At 46.5% G+C, this 24892-nt stretch overlaps 1 long non-coding RNA gene across 1 annotated transcript; it reads left to right on the forward strand.

Annotated features, from left to right (window-relative positions):
* The first annotated feature begins 1891 nt into the window (after positions 1-1891).
* Gm35600 (predicted gene, 35600) lies at positions 1892-14538 on the forward strand. The gene is made up of 3 exons (NR_168308.1): positions 1892-1962; positions 13148-13398; positions 14025-14538. It is a non-coding gene; the product is annotated as a predicted gene, 35600 (long non-coding RNA).
* The last annotated feature ends 10354 nt before the right edge of the window (positions 14539-24892 follow it).

Consider the following 24892-nt stretch of genomic DNA (forward strand, 5'->3'; position numbering starts at 1 on the left):
AGCCATTACTCCCTCCTGTTCCTTCCTGGCATGGTCTGTCCTACCCCTTCTCCTGGCGACCCTTTCTTCCAACCCCCACGTTCTCCTACCCCCTCCCCCAGGAACCTAGAAGTACCACCTCTTCCATCCTGTCCCGCCATTGGCAACAGCTCTTTACTGATCAATCCAAAACCAACTGGGGGCAGGGTCCCCTGTGTCTTATGTGCAGACACTCCTGTAAGCAGTTTTGGGGACCAAAATTAACATTATAACACACGCAGCATTAGGCCAAACCCACTTCAATACCGAGAGCTCTCTGCGTAATGGGATCCCATTCTAATATGTTCTCATTTGAATAGACGTGTTCTATCTTACCCCTAGCAACCTGAGGAAATGAGCATTGTGGGAAAGGAAGACATTTTTTTTTCTTCAACGATATTCCCCCAATGTGTCCTAAATGCTTTGGGTGACATTGTCTTAGCTACTTCAAAATGCATTTAACCTTGTTCCAGTAAAGACACATTACAGCTGTAGCTAGAGGTGAAGCGGCTAGATGTGTATTTCTTGGGAACATGTGTGGGTTCTCTATTCAGTTGGAACTCAGAGGCAAACCTATGTGTGGCACACAGGCCTGGTGATGCCAGGAATCCTGTCCTCACCGCACTCTGGCAGCTGTTGGAAGAAACAGAGTAAGAAGCCACCAAAAGCCCTTTGGCTTCTGTCTGTAGACGTGTGAGTGTCTGCGCCTGGCAGGAACTTGGTCAGGCACACACCACTTCCTCTTCATTGGGAATTCCAGGATTGACGTGTTAATGTGCTTTGACCTAAGAGCGGGTGACCAGCCTGGAGTAAGAGCGGGAACTGAGCAGAGTTCTGCTGACTCATTGTCTTGTGTCTTCCCACACTGCCTGTGAGAAAGGACAGGGGATGGAGGCTCAGGTGGGCCCTGCTGGTTAGCCAGTACGCCATCTATTTGTCTTGTCTCCACTGCCTCAGTGGTACCTGATTCTGACCTGGGCTCACCACAATTCACCCAGTGGCTGCCCTTGCTCTTTCCAGTCTTCTTACCCTACCTGAGACAAGATACCCATGTCTCTTGTCACATCTCTGCTTAGACAGGAACTTCCTGCCATCCTGTTGACAGTCCAGACTCCAAGAATAGCAAGGATCTCCATAAATACAACACACCCCACACTCTGACATCCCTCCCAGCCTGGGGGGTGGAGCTCAGTGGTAGTGCATACACTTAGAATACACAGGGCAAGCTTACTGAGATTCAGATAAATGAGATGAATGAGGGAAACCACATGAACACAGCAGAACAAGTCAGACAGAAAAACACTTGGGCCTGGGTCTATCTGGGCCTGCCCACACTGTCAGAATGGAGGCCTTGCTAGGCCACCGTCTTAGCTTGCTCTCTGTTGCTGTGATAAACAGCATGACAAAAGGTAATTGGAAGAAGACAGGGTCTATTTCAGCTTACAGTCCATCATGAAGAGAAGCCAGGGCAGGAACATGGAAGCAGAAGATGCAGAGGCCACAGAGGAACAGCGCTTACCAGCTTGCTTGTCTCGGCTTGCTCAGCCTGCTTTTGTATACAATCCAGGACCACGTAATCGGGGATGGCACCATTCACAGTAGTCTGGGCTCTCCCATACAAGTCATTAATCAAGAAAATGGTGCACAGAGTTGACTATATGCCAATCTGATGGAGGCGTTTTCTCAAGTGAGGGTCCTTCCTCATGACCCCAGCTTGTGTCAGGTGACAGAAAACTGACTGGCACAGCCTGAGCTGTTCCTCTTCCCCCCCTTCTTTTGGCCAATCCTTCTCTATAAAATGTCTGGGCTCACATGGCTCACAATCGCCATTGTGACAGCATTTGTATAATGTCACTGATCCCTGTGTATTCTCATCTCTTCCCAGACAGGAGGCTCTTGGAGAACTCAGACCACCTTCCTGAGTGAGTTCAACTTGGGACTGAGGTAGGCAAAGTACCCGGCTCAGCCCCTTGATAGTTACATGAGTGCACAGTAAATCACAGAACTCTTCTGGGGATGGTAATGACCACATGTGGCCAGTGGAAACAACAGTCCCCTCTCTGGACTCCCGTCTGTGTTTCTGATCCTTAAGAGTGCTTTGTGGAAGAGTTTGAAGGTTCTCCCATGAGAGCCACAGTACATTAGAGAGCAACATTACAGATTGCTTTCCTGGGCTTGGGGTTGTGGTGGGGGACTGTGCTTAAATCCATACTAAGCACCCGCTGCACCACAGAGCCCTTTCTGATTTTTTATAATCCCTCTGCAGTGTTGTCTTAACTTATTGATAGTATTGCTCCATCTGCTTTCTACCCATGGGGGGGAAACTAACTGCCCTTTTTTCGATCTGTCCAAATCTTCAGGGTGATTTACACAGGACCCAGCATGGTAGCACGCCCCTAGACACACACACACTTGGAGACAGGGTGGTCGTGAGCTCGAAACCAGCTTGGGCTATATAGCAAGGGGAAAAAAATAAGATTTGTACAGGGCCTGATCACTCTCTTTAATAGAATGCCCATTGGCTCCATGGTAAGGGCTGCTAATCACGTGTTGATGCAGGAATTGTGCTGTGTTACAGAAACCCCTCCCCCATACCAATGAGTGCTGTGGGGGACTTGTGTGAGCAGCCTGCATTCTCTCCCACAAATGATCTCCATTAACCAACTCATCCAAATGTGGTCAATAGACACTTATGGGAAAACCTACACCTTACACACATGTCAGAAGACTATAGCTTCTACAGATTAAAGAGCAAGGAGTTTAATCCATGAAGCTTAGAAGAAAGTTGATTATAATATCAGTCCTAAGTAATGTCACATCTAAGTGATGTCACATCTTAGGGAGTCCCCACACATACACAGATTTACTCTTTGCATCCAGTCAGTGTGCTGCAGGCTTAGTGGGCACAGGTCTGAATTTTGTAGTCACTTAGTGCTTAGCTCATGTCAGGTGTTTGCTAGAGGCAATAATAATAATAATAATAATAATAATAATAATAATAATAATAATAAAAATAAAAGAATGGGTGAATGAATAGCTAAGAAGCTCCCATCTTCCAGGAACTGTGTTAAATAGTATAAATCCTGAAACCAGAAAAAAATTGACTTTCATATTCCCTTTTGTTTATCTGGAACGCTATCCTTTTAGAAATGCCATCAGTAGAAACGTCACTGGGCTGCTTTATATTCTCTTCGACATCCCACAGTGAAGAACACTTGTTGCACTTGCAGAAGAGTCTATCTAGGTCCCCAGCACCCATGTGGGGAGGCTCACAATCACATAATCTAAGTCCAGCTCCAGAGGAGCTGACACCTCCTTCTGGTCTCCTCTCATACCTGAACACACATGCACACAAACCAATATGCACATACATGTAACTAAAGACACAATTTCTCAAAAAGAAACCCTTGATTGGTTTTGTTTGTTTGTTTGTTTTCATAAAAATTAATGCTGAAAAATACTCCCAGATATCAAGTTGTTGACATCAGTTAAACGTTTTCTAATACCGAACTGAACTGACCTCACTCCTAAGGGCTCAGTGTCCGCCATATGTAACTGTGGCCTCCATCCTGCAATCAACACAACACATTCCATGGAAAGCAGTCTCCTCAGCTGCCTGGGGTACGTTAGGCTATGGAACTTTCCATGCTGGCCTCTATAAAAAGCCACTTTCCTGCTGAGCTACTAGGAAGAAGTAAGATAACCTTGGACTATCAAATACCCCCTCCCCTGGTAGCTCAAGTTAAATTCTATGTAACAGGAGCAGTGTCTGAATGTTCCTACGCAACTGAAGCAGCGGGGGATGGTTTGCAAATGAGCTTATGGCTCAAAGGACGCAGCCAGGCAGGGAGAGCACCTGGACCAGTCCTCTCTCAGCCTCCAAATGGGATGCTGGAGAGAAGCGTGGAACTCTCTAAGCTTGTTTTGCTCACCACCTCTCACCAACCCAGGGCTTATGGGCAGGCCTGACACCGACCGACACCCTGGGCCACCCGTCTCCTCCTTCTCCAACTTTACCTTGGTCAGTTAAAGAAACTAAACACCCCATCCAGGTCATTCTTTGTGCTTTGGCACAAATTCAAGATGTGCAGAGCCCAGGAGAGGTTCCTCCCCAGGTGACCTCGCACTCTCCCAGCTGGACCTTCCAGCCCAGGGAAAGAGACTCTCTTCTCAGGAACGTTCCAGGACCTCACTGCTGACTTGCACACAGACTTGCAGTCAAAGCCAGGGAACGGCTTTATGTCTGAGATTCCAAAGCAAGAATTAAGGGTTCTCACTCAGCCCATGGACTACTGTGAATGTTTTAAAAGGACACATGCCTTGGATATAAAAACAGTTGGAAAGTATACAGTATGTTCTTACCTACCACACTACGGAAGCATACCAGCTGTGTGTTTTCCAACCTGTGTCAGGGTCGGGATGCCCTATTGGGTTGGGTTAATTTCTACCAGGGGCTAGAGACTGGGAAACTGAATGCATGAAGTTTTGGATGAAAATGTGAAATGCTTGGATCCTTGAACTCACAAGTTATGCATTTTAGGGTGACCAGAGAAACACATGGCAAAGATTTGGGTGTAAGGATTTCACTGCATTGTGGCTTATAATAGGAAAAAATTAAATATGTCTAAAGACCTAGCTGTGTGTGTGTGTGTGTGTGTGTGTGAGAGAGAGAGAGAGAGAAAGAGAGAGAGAGAGAGAGAGAGAGAGAGAGGAGAACTGTCTGGCTGCTGACAATGGGACCAGCATGTGTCCCTGTGCAAAGGAGGTCGTGATGTTGTACTAGTTTTTAAAAGCCCATTGTATGTCACACTTTATTAAGTCACCAACAAGTAAACCCTTGGACATGGACCTAGTTATATTTTATACTCTCTACTTTATGTGTCTATGTTGTTAAGCATGAAGCACTTCTTAACAATCAAAATAATAAAAATAATTCTACTTTTTTTTTTGAGGGGCTGTCCTGGAACTTACTATATAGACCAGGCTAGCCTGGAATCCAGAGATCTGCCTGCCTCTGCCTCCCAACTGCTGGGATCAAAAGCATGTAACACCACTGCCCAGCAATAATACCATCTTTAGAAGAAGAAGAAGAAGAAGAAGAAGAAGAAGAAGAAGAAGAAGAAGAAGAAGAAGAGGAAGAGGAAGAGGAAGAGGAAGAGGAAGAGGAAGAGGAAGAGGAAGAGGAAGAGGAAGAGGAAGAGGAAGAGGAAGAGGAGGAGGAGGAGGAGGAGGAGGAGGAGGAAGAGGAAGAGGAAGAGGAAGAGGAGGAGGAGGAGAAAAGAAGAGAAGGGAAAAGAAAAGAAAAGAAAAGAAAAGAAAAGAAAAGAAAAGGGAAAATTATGCCCCAAATGTGCCAATTAATGAAGATTGAAAGGATTTTAAAACACAGAACGATTCCTTGAGCAGTTTAGAGAGTGGCCAGGCATGCTTAAAGGAAAAAGGCAGGGTTCCTTCGATGGCTCGGTGATTAAGGCACTTGCCATACAAATGAGGAGTAGGGTTTGGATTCTCAGACCGAATATCAGTGCAGGTGGGTGTGGAGACCCATCTCCAGTGCCTGGGATGTAGAGATAGGGAATCCTCAGAGCAAGCTGCTAGCCAGTCTAACCACATCAGTGAGCTCTGGGTTCGAGTGAGTCCTGTGTCAGCAGATATGACAGAGGACAATCAGGGAAGCCCCCCTCCCATGTCAACCCTGCACGTCCACACATGTGCTCACAGGCACTAGAACACACATACACATGTGCATGCACACACACATACATGTAAGAGAAAGAAAACACAAGAGAAAGTAAGAATGCTTTCCACCTTACCCTCCAAGGCACTGTGCTTGCCTAACCACTTGGCAAGTTTTATCTTTAAGACATTACACCGAATCTCTCCCTATTTTAAGAGCTCTTTATAGTTGTTTGGTTGTTTGTTTGCTTTTGTTTTTTCAAGACAGGGTTTCTCTGTATAGCCCTGGCTGTCCTGGAACTCACTCTGTAGACCAAGCTGGCCTCGAACTCAGAAATCCCCCTGCCTCTGCCTTCCAAGTGGTGGGATTAAAGGCGTGCCCCACCACTGCCTGGCTTCTTCATAGGTTTTTGAAATCTCAAGACTTTACTTCACTTTTCCTTTGTCTGTCAGAAGAACCTTCCCAGGATCCATCCCTGCTCCCCAGCCAAGGCGTGGACAGCACCAGGAGCTAGAGGGGAGCAGACATATCTCTGATCTGACCACGGAGACTTTGCAGTAGGATGTGAACACAAAATAACTAATAATAATGTAGAAGAAAAAATTATAAAACTGTCAGGAGGATGTGCTGGGTACAGAGCTGTAGAGCTTCAGGCTGCCACTCAGCAGACTGTACTGGGCTCGAGGATGCCCTGCCTGCTCTGCGAAGGGGAGGTAAGCACTACTTTCTAATTTTAGAAAGGAACTGAGAACTGTCTGGTAGCTCAGGCAGGCCCAAGAGCTTTTATTCCCAGTGACTAAACAGACCTCTTCCTGCAGCCATTGCTTTGCTGGTGTCTGCAAGGGTGAGTGTCTGTGGGTTTGGCAGGATGGCATCCTGGCCTAGGGGTTAATCGGTCTAGCTCTTGGCTGAATGTCTGCAGTGCAGGATGATAGCCCCTCATGCCACAACATGGACGAACTTTCTTGGTTATTGGAAATCTCTGATTGCACCTGACCTCTGAAAGCAGGCAAAGGCCACATTCATGTACCACCCACACACACCATCTGTGTCATAGTGTGAGCCATGTGCAAGAAGCCACTTGCGCTGCGTGGATTCCCAGAACCAGCCCTTGGGCCAGGGCTCCCCTGTGAGACAGCCATACAAACTGTTTCCTCTCTCGTCCTTATTGCTACATTCTAGATTATAGAATGCCCCTGAGTACAGACTCTCATTTTCTTCTTTCTGTATCTTTGTTCCCGTGGCAGTATAGGGCAAGTCTGTGTGAAGGTCACCCTTTCCTCTGGTGACAGTTCTAAGTCCTGGTGAACAAAGGCGCCAGTCGGAGGCTGGCATCTTGGACCAACTAGGCATCATTCTAACAGGCAGTCTGGGAACGGCGGGACTGTGAGCAGCAGATGCTTGCACACAGTGAGCCAGAACACTTCTCTCCCACTCTGCCCTGTAGACATTTATTATGAGGCTGAAAGGTGCCAAGCACAGGGGATACAGAAATGAACAACCTGGTCCTGAGTCCCTAGAATGGTGCAGCCTGTGGAGGAGAGTTGCAGATCCCATCAATAGCTAACACGCTCCAAGCAAGCATTACGCTAGTCCTGATTTCAGTCCTACAGGATGGACTTTTGCAGGCTTCTTCTAACACATGCAGAAACAGAGGCCCATAGAGCTCAGAGATGGCACCCAGTAGGGCTGCATGCAATAAGACTTGTCTCACGGGAGGCCCAGAAGTTTCAAGGAGTAGTGTGGAAACAGCAGAGCCGGGAGGAAATTCAGGTGAGGCGAGAGGCTCTAGTCATCAGAGGACAGATAGCTAAGCAGAGATGAGGATACAAGTTCTCCAGGGACTGGGGTTTCATGATGATGGCAGCTCCTGTACCAAGCACTACCCTAGAGCTCTGATCCCCTGCAGAGACAATTCCAGCTCTGTCCAGGGTGGCTCCTCTTTTCCCTTCAGCATCCAGTGTTTTTCATGCAACCTTTTGGAGGTTCGCTGAGGACATACCCAAGAAGGTAAAGAAGCATTGCCAGTCTGCTCTCCTATCAGGGTGATGCTTCCAGTCCATAGGGAGTGACCTAGCAGAAGCACTCCACCTTGTGAGCGCACAGTGTGTGTCTGTTCCAAGTAATGATGCTAGCAGGAGGGTGGGGGACCCTTGGACTGGCTAAATTATCCTGGTCCATGAAATTTACTCCCTTCTCTTTGTTTCCTGAAAGCTCCATAGTTAGTGGCCAAATGGGACCTGTGTTTTTCCTGTACCTGTCTGTTTGCTCCACCGCATAGTGTACAGGGTCAGCCTTGATGCTTTCTCTGACAATGCCTGGTCAGAAACATCCACCAGCTTAAGTCAGTAGCCAAGAATCAAGGTGAATCTCCACACCCTTGTATGCCTGTTCAATGAGCTATTTCTTTGCAAAGAGTCTTTCTTTACAAAGGAGGGGGGAGGAGTATCCCAACCTCTATGTATTGGCAGAATATGGAAATGGGGTTCTGAAGATCTGAAGGCTAACTGCTGTCTGAAGTTCCAGGCTTTTACTGAGGCTCGGGTCCATTCTGCTGTTACCCGTGTCGACTTGTGTCGATTGTAGGAAAACATCTTATCACGTGGGTTGCTGGATGATTCAGATGTGACTACAGATGCACAAGAATACTACCAGCTAGATAAGAAGCCAGGACAGGGTCAATTGGGAAGAGAATTTGCAGTATCCATCTCTGAATGGGCTGATGCTTTAACAGGCAAGGGACAAAAAGAAGGAAGGAAGGAAGGAAGGAAGGAAGGAAGGAAGGAAGGAAGGAAGGGGAAGGGAAGGGAAGGGAAGGGAGGGGAAGGGAAGGGAAGGGAAGGGAAGGGAAGGGAAGGGAAGGGAAGGGAGGAACTGGAGATGAATATAGTGGCCACACACTAGTGCTTGACAGTCAAATAAATCCTAGACAGACCTTGCTGGCAAAATAAGAATCTTTTTTTTAAAGTGGTTTGGTTCACTTGAAGAGAGGGGAGGGAGCGCCAGTGAGCAGAACAGAGGACCACAGCTGTGCCCAGATGCTGAGCAGAAGCAAGCTCATCCCTCTGTCTGCTCTCTCTCCCTGCTGGAAAGTTAGCACGGGGTCAGGAAGTCCTGGAGTTCAGGTTTCTTCTCAGATTGCTCACTGGGGGGTCATCTGGCCTCCAGCAGCAGTCAGGACATTTAAGAATGAGGAAATTAGCCAGGGAAGGTGAGATGACTCACTGGAGGTCACAGGAAGGTCACTGGAGGTCACAGGAGGGAAAGCACAGCAAGGGCAAAGCACGAGACAGGGAAGGAGTGTGGGCGTTGAAGGATGGAAGCTGTCCGTCCACCCAGCCTTGGCAGATCTCCCTCACGCTGAAGGGGCTGCAGCAGATCCCACCTGGAAAGGAATTTCACCTCCCAAATCAGACGCACCCAGAAAGTCTGAGAAGTACCATGCCAACCGCTGGCAAAGCTTCTGCTGTGCCCGCTAGGGTCGGCGACTAGAAAGGAGCTTTCTCCATCCCTGCTATTATCAAATGGGGCCAGTAGATTCCTTGGGCTATTACAAAGCAGCTCTCTCTCCTCTCTCTCTCCTTATGTGTTCTGTGTCTAAAGAATTTTTAAAAACTTTTTTAAATTAACAATGTGCCCCCTACTCCAAAGCGCCCATGTTTTCAAAAAAGTTTTGACTGAAAATTTTGTAAGTTAAGTCTAATAAAAGCACTGTCTAGAAAATATTCTGTCATGAAGGCTGGCTGCATTTAAAAGTTCGTTTTTTCATGCTGAGGAGGTGGTTGGGCAGGTCCGATTGCTTGTTGCACCTTTAAGGACCTGAGTTGCAGGTCCAATTGCTTGTTGCACCTTTAAGGACCTGAGTTTAGGTTCGCAGACTCACATGATAAGCCAGCCTCAGCTGCACACACCTGTGACCCCTGTGCTGAGGACTGCTGCAGCTTGCTGGCCATCAGCTAAGCCAATCAACTGTGAGGTTTAGATTCAGTAGAAGGCTCCATCTCAAGGGAATGTGGAAGAGGGTAGCAGAGAACACTGAACATTCTCCTTTGGTCTTTACACACACACACACACACACACACACACACACACACACACACACACACACACACCTACATAAATGGGCATTCCATATATCACACATATCCAGATTTTGAAGCCATCCTAAGGCAAGGTGTTTTGAAAGACAAGTGTGCCTCTGCTGGGGTTGTATTACCTGCAGGACAGCCAGGGCAAGCAGCTTCTGATTTGGGACTGTGCAAGAGACAGACATCTGCAGACTCTCAGGACAACGCTGAACTGGAAACATCTCTGAATCAAAGGCCCTGGTCCCTGTCAGCAATTAGGTCATCAGGACAGCTGATTGGCTGGGCTATTTAGTAACCAATTGCAGGTATGTGGCCCTTTCAGAAAGTGAACTTCCTTGTAGGGTGGCAACTCTGTTTCCTAAGTGGCTTCCCTGGGCCTAAGTTGGGCACTAACATTTGATTTGATGTTGTCATCCACATTAGCCTGGTGGAAATTATTGTCGATCTACTATGTCTGTTACTTAGGGGCTCCTGCGTGTCCCGAGCTGAGTTGTATTATCAACCCAAGTTTCCATATGTACAGGTCGTATATTTACAAATCCACCTACTGAGGCTCAGTACAGTTAAGTAACTTACCCAAGGTCACACAGCAGTTAAACAGCTGCAGCTAAGCGAAAGCTTATATTCACTTATACCTGGTTCTAAATCCTACCCAAGGTTCCTCCCACTACTGTGGACTGCTTTAATGACAGACAAACAACTACCAGAGCCAAAACCCTAGGCCACCCCTCTATGCAAATAGCAAAGCCCATCCTGGCAGCTATGGGCAGTATCAACACACTGCCACCCACGTTTTTGCGATACGGAGTATGCCAGAGGCAAACATTCGTTCTGGGTAACATGAGCTGTGTGCACTTGGTACGCACCCTTGAGCATCAACAATTCTACGAACACCATCTAGGAGTGAAGGGTTCCTTCAAAAGACCTTAAGGTGACACACAAAGGTGTCAATTAAGCTGACTAAAGCCAGGTCAGCACCTCAGGACTATTTAAAGATAGTCTTTATTAGTTGACTCAGCAACTCCATGCAACTGGACCATTTAGAGAAGTGATTCAAAGGAGCCTGATTATTCTTATTCTTATTCCCCTTCCTCCTCCTCTTCCTTCTTCCTCCTCATTCTTTTTCTTCCCCTTCCTCCTCCTCTTCCTTCTTCCTCCTCCTTCCTTTTTCCTCTTCCTCCTCTTCTTTCTCCTAATGCTCTTCTTTTTCTAACAACAGTTAGAGCCTTGAAAGAGAAGTAAAGATATAATAGGGCCCAAGCAATGTTAGGAAAGTTAGGAGACATGAATTGTGGGTTATGCAATATGAAGGGGCCACAGTTGCCCATGATGAAGTAAGCCATCATGGTGGAGAAGGTCTTTATGATGCTCCATGGGAAATGCCAGAGGCACCACCATGGATGATAGTTACCTGCATCTCCTGCTGCCTTCACTGGTGCTTCCATGGTTCTGTCCCCAACACAAGAAACCTGGGGAGATTGGGAGTTCTCCGAGAGGTGGCCGGCAAGCCAAGCTAGAACATTCTAGTGAGGAAGGCCTGGAGGGTTATTACTGACTCTTGGGATCATTGGCTTGTATCTCTATCGTCTCTCCCTTTTAAGGTATTCAAATATTCATAACTGGCATTCAGTTCTTACTGCTATGCTTTGAATCCCAAGGACTCACACATTGGAAGCCAGGTCCCAGTGTGGCAATCGTAACACAAGGTAGAGAACCTTTATGGGTTTGTGCCTGGGGCTGGAGAGATGGCTCACTGGTTAAGTAGCACATTGCCCTTGCCCAGGACCTGAGTTCAGTTCCCAGCGCCCTCCTTGGGTAGCCTACAATCATCTATAACTCCAGCACAGGAAGATCTGCTACAACTGGCTTTAGAGTCCACGTACTTCATACACAAACACACTCATCCACGTGATTGAAATCTGTTTTAATAGCTCAGGCCTGGGCTGTGAGATGATTCACAGGCACTCGCTTCCTAAGCTCAGTGACCTAAGTTTGAGCCCTGGAACCCACCACGTGAAAAGACAATCGTCTCCAGCAGGTTGACCTCTGACCTCCACACCTGTGCACACTGACTGTCCCACCCACCCACCCAATACACACAAGGCCTTGTGGGAAAGCTAGGTCACCCTGGGCATCACCTTCGGAAACCCTGGGCATCACCTTCGGAAGGGAGTAATGTTGACGATTTAGCTCTCATTAGAGAAAAGCAAGAGTAACGGTCCCCGAGTAGGCTTCCCTGTCTCCCCATTCGTTTGAGCTCTCCACGTGTGGCTGAGAATCCCTGGCTAGTGCTGAGCAGAAGCCAGCTCTCATGAATATCTAGAACCAGGAGCCAAATATATGTTCCTTACAACTCACCCAGCTTCAACTGCTCAGTTAAAGCAACAGAAAATGGACAAGTGTAATCAAGAGGCAGACGGTGTAGTGTGCCTACAGGTGCTATTTCTAAACGACTGTTAGCTACTCTGCGAAACTGCCTTTACTATCTAATTTTTATACATGAGCATAACCTAAACTTAGTGTGGTTTGCTGACTCAAGTTTGGGTATCCAGGATTTCCACCCTTACTTTCCTGGGACCCAAGTCCCTACCACTATCTCATCTAACCTTTAACTCGTCGATCTGAACAACACGTATCCAGCCTTCTCTGAAAAACTAAACAACTATACCGGAGGAATCTGAAGAGGCAAAACGAAGGAACAAGGGCTCTGGGCATTGGGCAGCTTAAAATCTCGATGAAAAGGATTCGTGCCAGAAGATATTAGCACAAAGCAAGAAAGAGATAACTCATGAACAGAGAGGCGGTGGAGGCACATAGATGAGTATCGCCTGGCAAGAGGGACGGTGGCATCGGTTGTCCCTGAATGAGAGCAGCAGGATGAGATGGGGTCAAAGTGACATCAGAAGCTGGGAAGCAGCCAGAGCATTCTGAGGACATTTTGAAAATCTTGCTCGTTTTAATTGTCTTCTTTTTAGTTTTTTTTTTTAAAGAGTTACACTCCATTCCACATAAAGCGAAATGCACCGATCTCAAGTATGAATTCAGCGAATTCAAGAGCTGTATATACCTGAACAATCACCATCCTAGTCAAAATACTCCAGTTACCCAGCAAGTTCCCTCCTCCAGCCTCACACCCGACCACCAAGCCAGCCTCGATATCAGACACTGGATGCTACTTTGTTGAAGCGTGCTAGTGAGGACCCCACCTAGGCGAGGGTCTTACCACTGCTCTTTCCAGCCAGGCGACTTTTTTTTTTTTAAATATGGATGACTTTCTCATACAGGAACCAGACCTGGAGTTCCAGCCTTTCCCAGGCTGTAGGTCATGACACCTACAAAGTCTTTATGTTTACTCCTTCTACAGGAAGAACACCTGCAGGACTTATACGCACCTCCTCATATTTGTAGAGCATCATGGTGAACTTGGAGAGGGGATCTGCAAAGCTTTTGGAAATACTATTTTACACTTGGGAACACGTGGGAGTTTCTACCGACTTCCATCTTGCCCACCCTACTTCCTCCTAAGTAAGGTTACAGGAATAAGTAAGGCTGACTACAGTCTAATGCGCCTATATCTCCTGTTACTTCAGGGGCAGAGGCAGGAAGCTGGCTGAGGTGAGGAGTTTAAGATCAGCATGAGAGGGAGGGAGAGGGAGAGGGAGAGGGAGAGGGAGAGGGAGAGGGAGAGGGAGAGGGAGAGGGAGAGGGAGAGGGAGAGGGAGAGGGAGAGGGAGAGGGAGAGGGAGAGGGAGAGGGAGAGGGAGAGGGAGAGGGAGAGGGAGAGGGAGGAGAGGGAGGAGAGGGAGGAGAGGGAGGAGAGGGAGGAGAGGGAGGAGAGGGAGGAGAGGGAGGAGAGGGAGGAGAGGGAGAGGGAGAGGGAGAAGGAGAGAGATCATCTCAAATAAAAAAAAAATAGCTTTCAATGAGGTTAAGAAACAAGGAGGAGTCTGGAGAGTTGGCCCAGATATTAAGGGCGCTTGCAGCTCTTGCAGGGAACCCAGGTTTGCATCCCAGCACACACATGGTGGCTCATAACCACTCCTAACTCTAGTTCCAGAGGATCTGAGTGCCTGTTCTGAGTGCCAAGGACACCGAGGTACCCACATGGTATACATACACACACACAGGCAAAACAGTCATATGCATTAAAAAAAAAACCATCTTTTTAAAAGTGTAAAAAATAAACTAAGTAGCAGGAAGAAACGTAGCCTCCAAATCATTGTGTTTTCTTTTCCCCACAGCTTCCCCTCTCTGCTGCTCAAGTCCTGGCTGCTTTCTTTATAAACTGGATTGCTCTGGTAACCCTAATGACTGGAAGCTGACCACCCTTGTGTGAGGCCTGACCTACCCTGCAAGCAGCCATTACAGCCCAGGTGGTTTCTTCCTATTGCTCAACAGTACTGCTTGGGCCATTTCTTCACCAGGATTTGAGATCCACTTAGAAAGGCATCCCACAACAGGCAGAAGGACAGAGAGAAAAGCAGAGAGAAGAAGGAAGCACGGTGTGAGACAGTTTCCTGGAAGAAAAGAATGTATTTGTAGATGAAGGGGACTCACGGAGCCACTGCAGAATTGTCCACAGGTCACATGACCCTGACCAACAGAGAATCTTAAAAACTTCCACTGACTCAAAACAGTGTAAGAGGTGGTAGGGGAGGAGAGCAAGAGAAGGAGGATCAAGGCTTTGAGTAGAGACTGGCATCAGCTTCTGCTGTAAGTGATAGAGGACAATAAACGTATCCATCTTCAACAACATCTCAAAGCTACATTTCTACCTCGGCAGCCACGAGGAAGGTAGAACAGAATTCCAAACCTTGCTTTGCTAGTCTCTGGCCTATGCTTGTTGTTTGTTTGATTACAAGAGACAGTCTGGCTGTGCAGATCCTCAGGTTGACCTCAAACTTGGGATCCTCCTACTCCGGCATGTTGGGATTACAGTCCTGCCCCTACCCCCCCCCCCCCATGCCTCGATTCTTTCTTGTGCTCTTAAAAGAATAATGGGCTCTATCAGGAAGAGGGTGTGGTCTAAGGGGAGACACCCCTAGCTCCAGGACAAATCTGCAGTTCAGTGGGAAGAAGAGGTGGCCACGCCGAGGATAAGTCTGTCTTGTGTTGACAGGGAATGACAGACAGAAGGACAGACTATTAAAGAAGGGGTCTCTCCAAAGGAAAACAATATTAATAAATACTTACTATTAATAAATACTTACTATGTGAACAAAGAAAGGAGAAACTGCTATTTGGAGATATTTATAAGAATAAGGGTAGATCACCAATTGGCACATAAAAATCTAAACACAAAAGATTATTGAGTCAAGCGTGGGAACTCACACCTGAAATTCCTGTACTCGAGAGGCTGAAGTAGAGGACTGGTGTGAATTCGAGCTGGAGCTACATACTAAGCTCCGGGACAGCCTTACAGACTGTACAAAGTAAGACCCTGTTTCCAGAAAACAAACAAAATATTATTGTTGTAGGAAGGGCAATGAAGGTTTAATGAATAAAGAAAAGGCAGTAACTACGGCCCAGGGAAGAGCTGAGCATTAAGGACCATTTCCATAGACATGGAAACCTTCACTGTTGCTGTTGAGTGATGGAGAGGACCACACTGAGAGGGAGCCTGTGACCTGTGAGAGCAGATTCTCTCCTTCTGAACAAATGGCGACGTAAAATGGAAACATAAAGATATGTACCAAAAGTATGTTTTTAAAAAGTCTGGACACATGCAGGCTAGAGACAAGGCTCAGTCTTTAAAGTTACTGCATCCAATTCCCAGCACCCACATGGTGGGTCACAACCATCTCTAACTCCAGTTCCAAGGCATCTTCTGCCCTCTATGGGCACTGTACACATGTGGTACACAGACATACATTCAGGCAAAACACCCCTATGTTGGGCGCTGGGCATGGGGGAATAAAGGGAGTGGGAGAAAACCTGTGTCCTGCCAGAGTTCCCGTGCTCTGGGCTGGTGGACGAAGGAGGACTGCCATAGGCTTTCCACGAGGCCCCGGGTAGGTGTCTGGCTGTGGGAAGCTCAGGACCCAGTCCAAGGGGGTGGACAAGTTCTAGGTCTCTAGGCCTCATGGAAGCTAGAGATAACAGGTTCTCAGTCTCGGGGATCCCAGATGCCGCTGGACACCGCAGAAGAGCTGAGAACAAAATGGGGGCCCCAGGGACGGCTCAGTCAGCCCCGGGGCTGAAGGGAAGAGAGGGCAGGGAGAGAGGTGGTGCTGGGTGGTTCCCAAGCAGATAAAAGTCCTTGGTTTGGTCTGTGGCTGGAGTGCAGGAAGGCCTTCTGGGGAGAAGTTAGATGTAGGTCTTTAGGGGAAAGCCTATCTCATCGTTCAAGCACAGTGGGCCTTGATCAGCAGAGACAGTCTATGGTTTTAGAGCCTTATTGTAGAAAGGCAGGGAGAAAGAGAGAAGGTAAAAAGAGGGAGAGAGACTGGCCATGCCACGTGGAGAGAGGGGGGGAAGAGAGAGACAGAGAGAGAGAGAGAAGGAAGACTAGAGATGATAGTAAGCAAAGTAAGAGCTTAGAGAGAGCGAGGAGGGGCCAAGCAGCCCCTTTTATAGTGGGCTGGGCTACCAGGTAACTGTGGGGAGGAGCATACTTGGCTATAGTCAGATAACTGTGGGGGTGGAGTCTAGCCAGAATGCCAGAAGCTTGGGGCTTTATCTATGTGACTGATAGTCACACACCTCTCTTGCGGGGGCTGTGGGGGTAGTAACTTCAACAGGAACCAGGGGTCCAGGAGACATAATCTAACACCTTCTGTCCCATGTTGATGGAAATCACCACTCACAGGTCCCCGGGGTTCCAGACCTTTGCTCGACTGGAGACCAGGCTGTCTGTGTGCACATATACAAACTTTAACATTTGTTTTAAAAAGAATGGAGATGCAGGGCCAGGGAGATGGCTGAGTTGGGAAAGTGCTCTCTACTAAGCAGGTCAGAGCCTTAGTAGCACCCAGGGAGGAGCTGGACTCTTTGGTCTGTGCCACAGGAGGCGCAGAAAAAGACAGATGGATCTCTAGAGCTCACTGGCCGGCCAGGCTGTCCGAATGGCTGAGCTTCCTGCTCAGTGAGCAAGGCTCTCTTCCATATTCTCTCCAAAGTCAAAGTGCGAGATAAAACGGAAGGGGCCTTTCAATTACCTCTGCCCTATACACACACACATAGACACACACATACTCACACCACATACCACACATAAGTGTACACATGGACCTGAATGTGCACACACACACACACACACACACACACACACACACACACACACACACGGACCTGAATGTGTACACACACACACACACATACACATGGACCTGAATGTACACACACACACACACACACACACACACACACACACACATACACACACACGCGCGGACCTGAATGTGTACACACACACACACATACACATGGACCTGAATGTACACACACACACACACACACACACACACACACACACACACAACCAAAATAGGGAGACAAGAAAAAAATCCAAAGAAGCAGCGGAGCTGGGAACACATTTGAAAGCGAGCCGTGGAAAGGCTGGGTGAGGCAGGCCTGGGGTTTTGTTCCAAGCTTGGAAAATGATTTTACTTTTACCTTTTTATGTATGTGCACAAATGCAAAGATGAGAATCCTCTAAAGAGAAGGAGGAAAGTTTCTGGCTGCCTTTAGTCTTTAGGTGTCCGGAGACTGGAGTGCTTTGAGTAATAACCCAGGATCAGAAACACAGCCAAGCCCCGCCCGCATCCTGCCAGATGCCGCTATCCACAGGTCCCCAGGGCAGTGTCTACACCCCTTCAGGGACTCAGCTGGCCTCTGGATCTTTGAAATCATTCTAGAGGTCACTGAAGGCAGAGTGATTTCTCTTCAGTGGCTTCCTGGTGAACAAAACCCACACTCCGTCTCCAGTCCTATCTTGTTTAGCTAGTGAAAGCAAGGCAGAGGTTGCCAGGCTAATGAACTACCTGATATATTTAGCTAGAAAGATAATGTAGCTCTAGTGTTTGGATTTATCAAAACCAATTCCAGATGGCACCCAAGCCACAGAGAGAGGGCCATCTGGTAAGTAAGAGCCGGGCTTGTTTCTCTCTTTCTCTTCAAGGTGAAGGGCAGATGATAAACAACACAACTTCCTGTGCTAAAAACCCAGGCTGTTGGAAGGATGGCCCCTGAGCCTTACATCTTATCTGTGTTCATTCAAATACCTGGGCCACCATACTCCTTCAGATAGAGTCATTGGCTGAGCTTAGAAAATGACCTGATGCAAGTGGAAAGGTTTCAGTGTCTCCCGTATGCAGTGTATTTCAGAGAAACATGCACTCCTGGGTAACAGAGCTAGGCATTAATAAAGTCATTGGACAGACCCTTCAATTACACAAATTCCTCGAGTACATAAACCAATAAAATCAGAAATTATGTTTCTTTCTGAAACGATTTAAGCCACTGTGGTCATGTTTTGTTTAGCACCATTGGTGATGTTTTGAGGACATTCTCTGCTTGACAAGGTGTTTTCTGCCAGACACTTTCTTTGCCTGTTCCCTCTGAAACAAAACATCCCATGCTTCTGTTTATTCACTAGTTTCCCTGCTCTCCAGCACCCCTCCCCCATCTCCACCTACTCACACACAGCCCGGCCAGGCTAATCTTCTTTAAACTTTGCTCTGTTTGTAGAACTTTACAACTCAAAAGACAGTCACTACCTCTCTAGTGTCAGGAAGATAGTGCGCAGGTTGTACAAAATACCATCCCTCTTGCTCACCTCTGCCTCTGAACCTAAGTCCCCAAGGAGCCAGCCTCGTGAATGCTTCAATTTCCTCCTCCTACATTAAGATCAATTTGGCCTCCTGAATTCCGGAAGTGTGAGATAATTCTTTGGAACTGTTTTAAGCTACTAAGTTTGTAGCTGGGTCTGGAATCAGTAAGAAGCTAGACTAGCTTCTCTGAAGACTGCCCTGGTTCTAGTCCAGCTCTACACTGTGGGACTTCCACGAGGTCCTACCTGGCCCTGGCCCAGGGGCTGAGGCTGATGGCCTCACAGACATCCGTTGGCAGTCACATGTGGCACATTTGGCTCCTGTCGTGCCAGGCCCAGTTTAAGTGTTAACACTCCCACACCTGTGGTTACTGAACTGGACAGTGAAGACAGGGAATAATTCCGATGTCGTGAAAAGGTCTTTTGGGCAGCACAGGTTCGAATGGAATACACATCACTCCCTAAAGTCCACGGCTGCTAAACATGGTGAACTGAGCCTGAGCTCAAGCCCCACACTGTGGAAAGACAAAACCAGCTCCCTGAAGTTGTCCTCTGACCTCCCCATCTGCTCTCTGGCACCAGTACCAGCTCAGAAATAGCATTAAATCGCAGGAGGATCTGGTTTTGGGGGCCTTGGGCATCTCCAAGCTGATGAAACAGGACTTGGAAGGAGCATACGGACTAAAAAACACACCTCAGAACACTTCAGTCTTCCTGCAGGTTCTCACACCAAGGCAGGGAGGTCCCTAGGGGTTAGCGCTCCCACTCACAGCCGGCCTGGGGCATTGAACGGGAAATCTGGTTCCCAGCCAGCAACCCTGCTTATCCCGAGTTCAGCAGTCTCTATTTGGAACTTTCTCTAATTAGACCTGAAATCAATTGCCTTTCCTGTGATGCAAGGCAGTGATCTGTGTTTTCCCAGTGGACAGCAAATGTCCTACCACTTCTCACACTAATTTGAAACGCCACTTGGGTGACGAAATAAATCCCAGGGTGTAGATGGAGCTTCTCTGAGAATCTCTCCCGCGCGGCAATCACCCCGCTCTGTGGTAGTCTGGCGGTTTGTTTCACAATCTGGCAGAGCAATTCTCCTCTCTTTATCCTCGCTTTTTCAGTATTTCTGTCGGTTCTTCATACTTCTATCTTCCCCGATGCATTTGGAGTCGGTTTGCCAACTTCCGCTAAATATCCGATTAAAATTCCCTTTGGAGTTTACAGACCGCTGAGCTCATTGACAGTTTTAAAACATGAGCGCTCTTATTTTTGATGTGTACTCTCGTATTTCCTAAAAGCTGTAAAATTTTCTTCATTTCATTAAAATTCGCCTCTTTGGTATTTGTCCTTAAGGAGAAAAGACCTTTGAGCAGTGTTTCTCAACCTGTGGGTCTCGATCCCTTTGTGGTTGTTGAGCCTGTATCACCCTGGCTTCTATGGGACACTCATATTATTTCACCAATAAGTAAGGAAATTAGCAAAGGAAAATTCTTTTTCTAATTCACTTGGAAAGAGAGGTTGGGATTTGGTGGAAATTGTGAGAGAAGACTATACATGTTGTTTTTCTTCTTTAGTTTGCAAATGTTCCATTCTAGTGAGAGATTTGTCAGGGTTGGACTGTCCTGGACTCTTGGCACAAACCTGCAGGGACAGTCACTTTTGAGTTTCTAAGAGCTCAGAGAAAAATTTCACTTCACAGGCTTTTTTTTAAGTCCCTATGTTTTCAGTAGGAAATCTTTTCTTCTTAGCCTATTTATTAAGACTTCTGTCTGTTCAGGGTTGTGTTATTCTTCTAAAGTGATTTAGACATCCTGTATTTCTAGGTGTTTGGAACCCTTTACCTGTCTTCTGGGTCTGGGAGAAGTTTCTTCTAACTTAAGCAGAGAACTTTTCAAGGAGAGATTCTTGTTTGTTTGTTTGTTGTTTTTGAGACAGTATCTGTTAGAGCAGGCTGCCGTCAAACTCCCAGAGATCTGCCTGTCTCTGCCTCCTGAGGGCTGGGATTGAAGTCATGAGCCACCATGTCCAACCTAAGGAGAGATTTTCTTTTCTCTTTGTTCCAAAGTAATTGATCTGTTGTCTGTATTCTCCTTCTTTCAAAGGCACTGTTGGCCATGATGTCCCTAGCATAAGACAGTATTAATCCATAGAAGGGGACGCCATACTGAATGTGATGGCGGAGGAGATCTGAGGACAGACAGCTGAAATAAGGCCGTCCCAAGAACACCAAAGGTGGGTGGCTCTCTTATCATGGAATAGTGAGAAATCCATAGGAAGTGGATTAGAAGTTACCGGGGCCTGGGGAAGAGGAACAGGAGGTGGTTGGTTTTAGCGGCTACAGGATTTCTCGCTGGGTGATCTGAGTGATGGAAAAGGCTTGAAAACCGTGTTGAGAGTTGCACTGTGCAGAAGGTACTGCCCCTCCCCTGCTGGTCTACTTAGTATGGTGTGTGCGTGTGTGTGTGTGTGTGTGTGTGTGTGTGTGTGTGTGTTTGTGTTTGTGTGTGTGCGTGTGCGTGTGCGTGTTTGTGTGTGTGTGTGTGTTTGTGTGCGTGCGCATGTGTGTGTGCGCGTGTGCACGTGTGTGTTTGTGTGTGTGTGTGCCCGTGCGTGTGTGTGTGTGTGTGTTTGTGCGTGTGTGCGTGTGCGTGCGTGTGTTTGTGCGTGTATGCATGTGTGTGTGTGTGTGTGTGTGTGTGTGTGTGTTTTGCAGAGGATGACCTTGGGTAGTTTCTCAGGCAGGTTGCCTCACACTGGCCTGGAGCTTTCTAATTAGGCTAAGCTGGCAGGCCAGCTACCCCAGGGATCCAGGAGTCTCTGCTGCCCTAGGGCTGGCTTACAAGCACCCAGCACCACTCCTGGGTTTCCTTTGTTTCTGGGGTGTGAACTGGAGCTTACTGGCAGGTACCTTCAGGACTGAGTTACCTCTCCAGCCTTGACACATCGTCTTCAAGATATAGTTGCCACCTTTAAGATTCAGGTTTTGTCTTGTTAAATATACTGTCCATTTCAAAAGAGTTAACAATATCAGTTAAATTTTCTTTTTTACTGTAGAGATTAACATTGAACGTGTGTACGTGATTTAGTTTTTTTTCCTGCCATTTTGCTTTCTTTATTTTTAATCTTACTGCTTATGGTCCTAGACTGGATAACCATAATGTATGTTCCTGTTGAACTATACTGGGATTTTTAATGTGTATTGTTGAGCAGTGCCTCCTAAGTTTTTTAGAATTACATTTTAATGTACTTGTTTTGTGTGTGGGCATGTGTGGGAACACCAGAGGACAACTAGTGGGAATTTGTTCTCTTTTTCTACCATGTGGGTCCTGTGGACTGAACTCAAGTTATCCATCTCCGTGGCAAGCACCTCTACCTGCTGAGTTCCCGCACTAGCCCTTAACTTAGTGTATCTCATGAGTGTTCTAAGGTCAACTGAAAAGCATGTATGTAGAGATATGTGTGTGTGTGTGTGTATATATATATGCAAATATTTACATGGTTGTGTAAGAATATGTTCTACTTAATTATACTATTCATGTCTTCAACATGAATCCAGAATTAATTATTTTGTCTGTTTAATCTCAGCTTTTTGAGAAAGATTTGGATAAAGAGTTCTGATAAATTTGTTATTGCCAATGTTTTTGTCATATTTTAATACATATTAAGACTATTACTTAATGACTGTATGTAATCAAGAGGATAAAGATTCACAACAATGTGTCTTCTTGGTAGAGAGAACTTTTTACCATTATGAAATAACTTTTCATTCATAATACTTTTGGCTTAAATATTGTTTTATCTGGTATTAATATTGTCACATCTACTGTGTTTATGCTTTTAATCTATATATATTTTAACTTGTATGGATGCTTAGCTTTTAAAATTGAATAGTTATGTATAGGACTTAATGCCAAACCTCCTTATGTCATTCATTTGTCCCCTTATCTCCTCTCCTGCTTGTCTGCTCGTTACATTGTTTCTGCTGATAATTGCTTCCATATTTCTGAATACTTAGCTTTCCATGGCTGTCTCCTGACTCTCAATGTTTCAATCTATTTCCTGTGTGGGACACTTGTTACTTAGGTTTCTTAAATAGCTCCCAACGCCACTCGTAATGTCATTCCTCATTCTCCTCCAAATCATTACAATTATTTATATAAGTATTTGAAAGTATAATTCATAGCTAAGCTACTTGATATCTGATCAGTTTATATCCTTTCCGAGTAATATCTGCTCTCTTGGCAGTTAATAAAATTCTTCCTTTGCTTGGTTTAGGTACTTGTCCCCAGACAGTCTTCCTCCGCAGTTACACAGCAACTGTCTGCCTTTCTGCCATTGGTTGATCTTGCCCTGGGCAGGCCCTCCCATCTCCTGTGTTGGGTTTGACAGTTGATCCCGTGTCTGTTTCTCTTGGTTTGCCCCCTTGTTTTGGTGGACTCAACCAGACTCATCAGGACAGGCTCCTTGAAAGTGGCTTGGCTTCTCATGTCTTTTCTTAGTCTTCATTGAATGAGGGTTTAGGGGAAATCTGAGTATTTCTATGCTGGGAATCACCTGCTGTTGAGATTCTGTAGGCATTGCTGGCTACATCTGTGCTCTTGAGATGTGTCAGCCATCAATTCTGCTCCATTATCTGTGTTATTTTCATTCCAGGAAGCTTCAGGGTCTTCTGTTCTGAGTGATCTGAGATTTCACCCTGAGTTGTCTCGTATGAATTTATTTTCATGGATTGGTTAGTTGGCGTTGGCACGGGAGTTGGCATTGGCTAGTTAGTTGGCATTGGTGGGGTAGTTGGTTGGTTAGTTGGAACTGGCTGGTTAGTTAACACTGTTTGGTTAGTTGGAATTGATTGGTTAGTTGGTTAGTTAGCCCTTTTCATTTAAAAAAAAAAAATTAGGCCTTTTCTGGCTGGGAAATCTTTCAGTTGTTGACCCAATCCTCTTCCATGATTTCTTTTTTCTTTCTTTCTTTTTTCTTTTTTTTTTTTTTTTTTTTGGTTTTTTTGAGACAGGGTTTCTCTGTATAGCCCTGGCTGTCCTGGAACTCACTTTGTAGACCAGGCTGGTCTCGAACTCAGAAATCCGCCTGCCTCTGCCTTCCAAATGATGGGATTAAAGGCGTGCCCCACCACCGCCTGGCCTCTTCCATGATATCTAATTCTTTCTTAATCTACGGATTTGGGGGGAGCCTGCTAAGCAGATTCACAGCTCCACTATTATTTCTGGTTAACTTTTATCTCCTTCTTATGCTCTGTTTTCCACTTTGTGGGGGATGTTTCAAACTGTTAATATTTCATTTTCTTTCCAATTTTATCGTATTGATCTCTTCCAATGGGCTATGGCATTTTTTATTTTCCAAGGAAATTAAAGGCAGAGTCTTCCACATGCAAGACAAGCCCTCTAACTGAGTTATCTCCCCAGCCCCAGTGACAACTGTTTTAGCTTGCTTTTTATTGCTGTGATAAGCATCAGGACCAAAAGCAATTTGGGGAGGAAAGGGCACATTTGGCTGACACATCCTGACTACAGTCCATTATTGAGGGAAGTCAGCAGAAACTCGAAGCAGGAACCTAGAGACAGGAGCTAAAGCAGCCACCACACTGCTTGATGGCTTGTGCTCTCTCTAGCTCCTCTCCCTCTCTCCCTCTCTCCCTCTCCCTTTCCCCCTACCCGCTATGGCTTGCAACCCAGGAACACCTGCTCAGGAGTGACACTGCCCACAGTGGACTGGACCCTCCCAGAACAGTCATTACCAAGAAAATGCTCTACTGACTTACCCACAGGCCAATGAGATGGGAATATTTTCTCTCTCTTCCCATATGACCCTAACTTGTGTCACGTTGAAAAAAAGAGGCACAGCAACCCTGGGATGTGACCTCATTTTGGTCTTTTGATCACATCTTTCTACCTCTTTGAAAATGGAAATAGTCCTTTGGTGTTGTCAGCATCTTGCATTCTGCATTGCTCTGCCCCCACCTCCTCCCTCCCTCCTTACCTCTCTCCCTCTCTTTCATTTTATTTCTGCTGTTATGTGGAGGCTTTCTTGAACTCATTGTCAATCCTTAAGTGTCCTTTCATAATTACAAGTCAATCTCCCAAACACGAAAAGGGAAACCTCTATTATAGCTTCTTTGTGCTGGAATGTGGCTTGTTTCCCTTCAAATTTACTACAAGCACATCTGTCCAGGCAGTCCAGCTGCAGAAACTCAAGCATCACCGTGTTCAGGTATTTTTCTCTTAAGCTCGTCAGACAAAAAAAGAGGTCATCTTTACCATGTCAGCTACCAGCAGTCTTGACGTCACATGTAGGAAGGGAACAGAGGTCTCACCCTTCATACCCACGGTA

This window comes from Mus musculus, chromosome 1 (assembly GCF_000001635.26).
Source record: "Mus musculus strain C57BL/6J chromosome 1, GRCm38.p6 C57BL/6J".
Taxonomy (NCBI): Eukaryota; Metazoa; Chordata; class Mammalia; order Rodentia; family Muridae; genus Mus; species Mus musculus.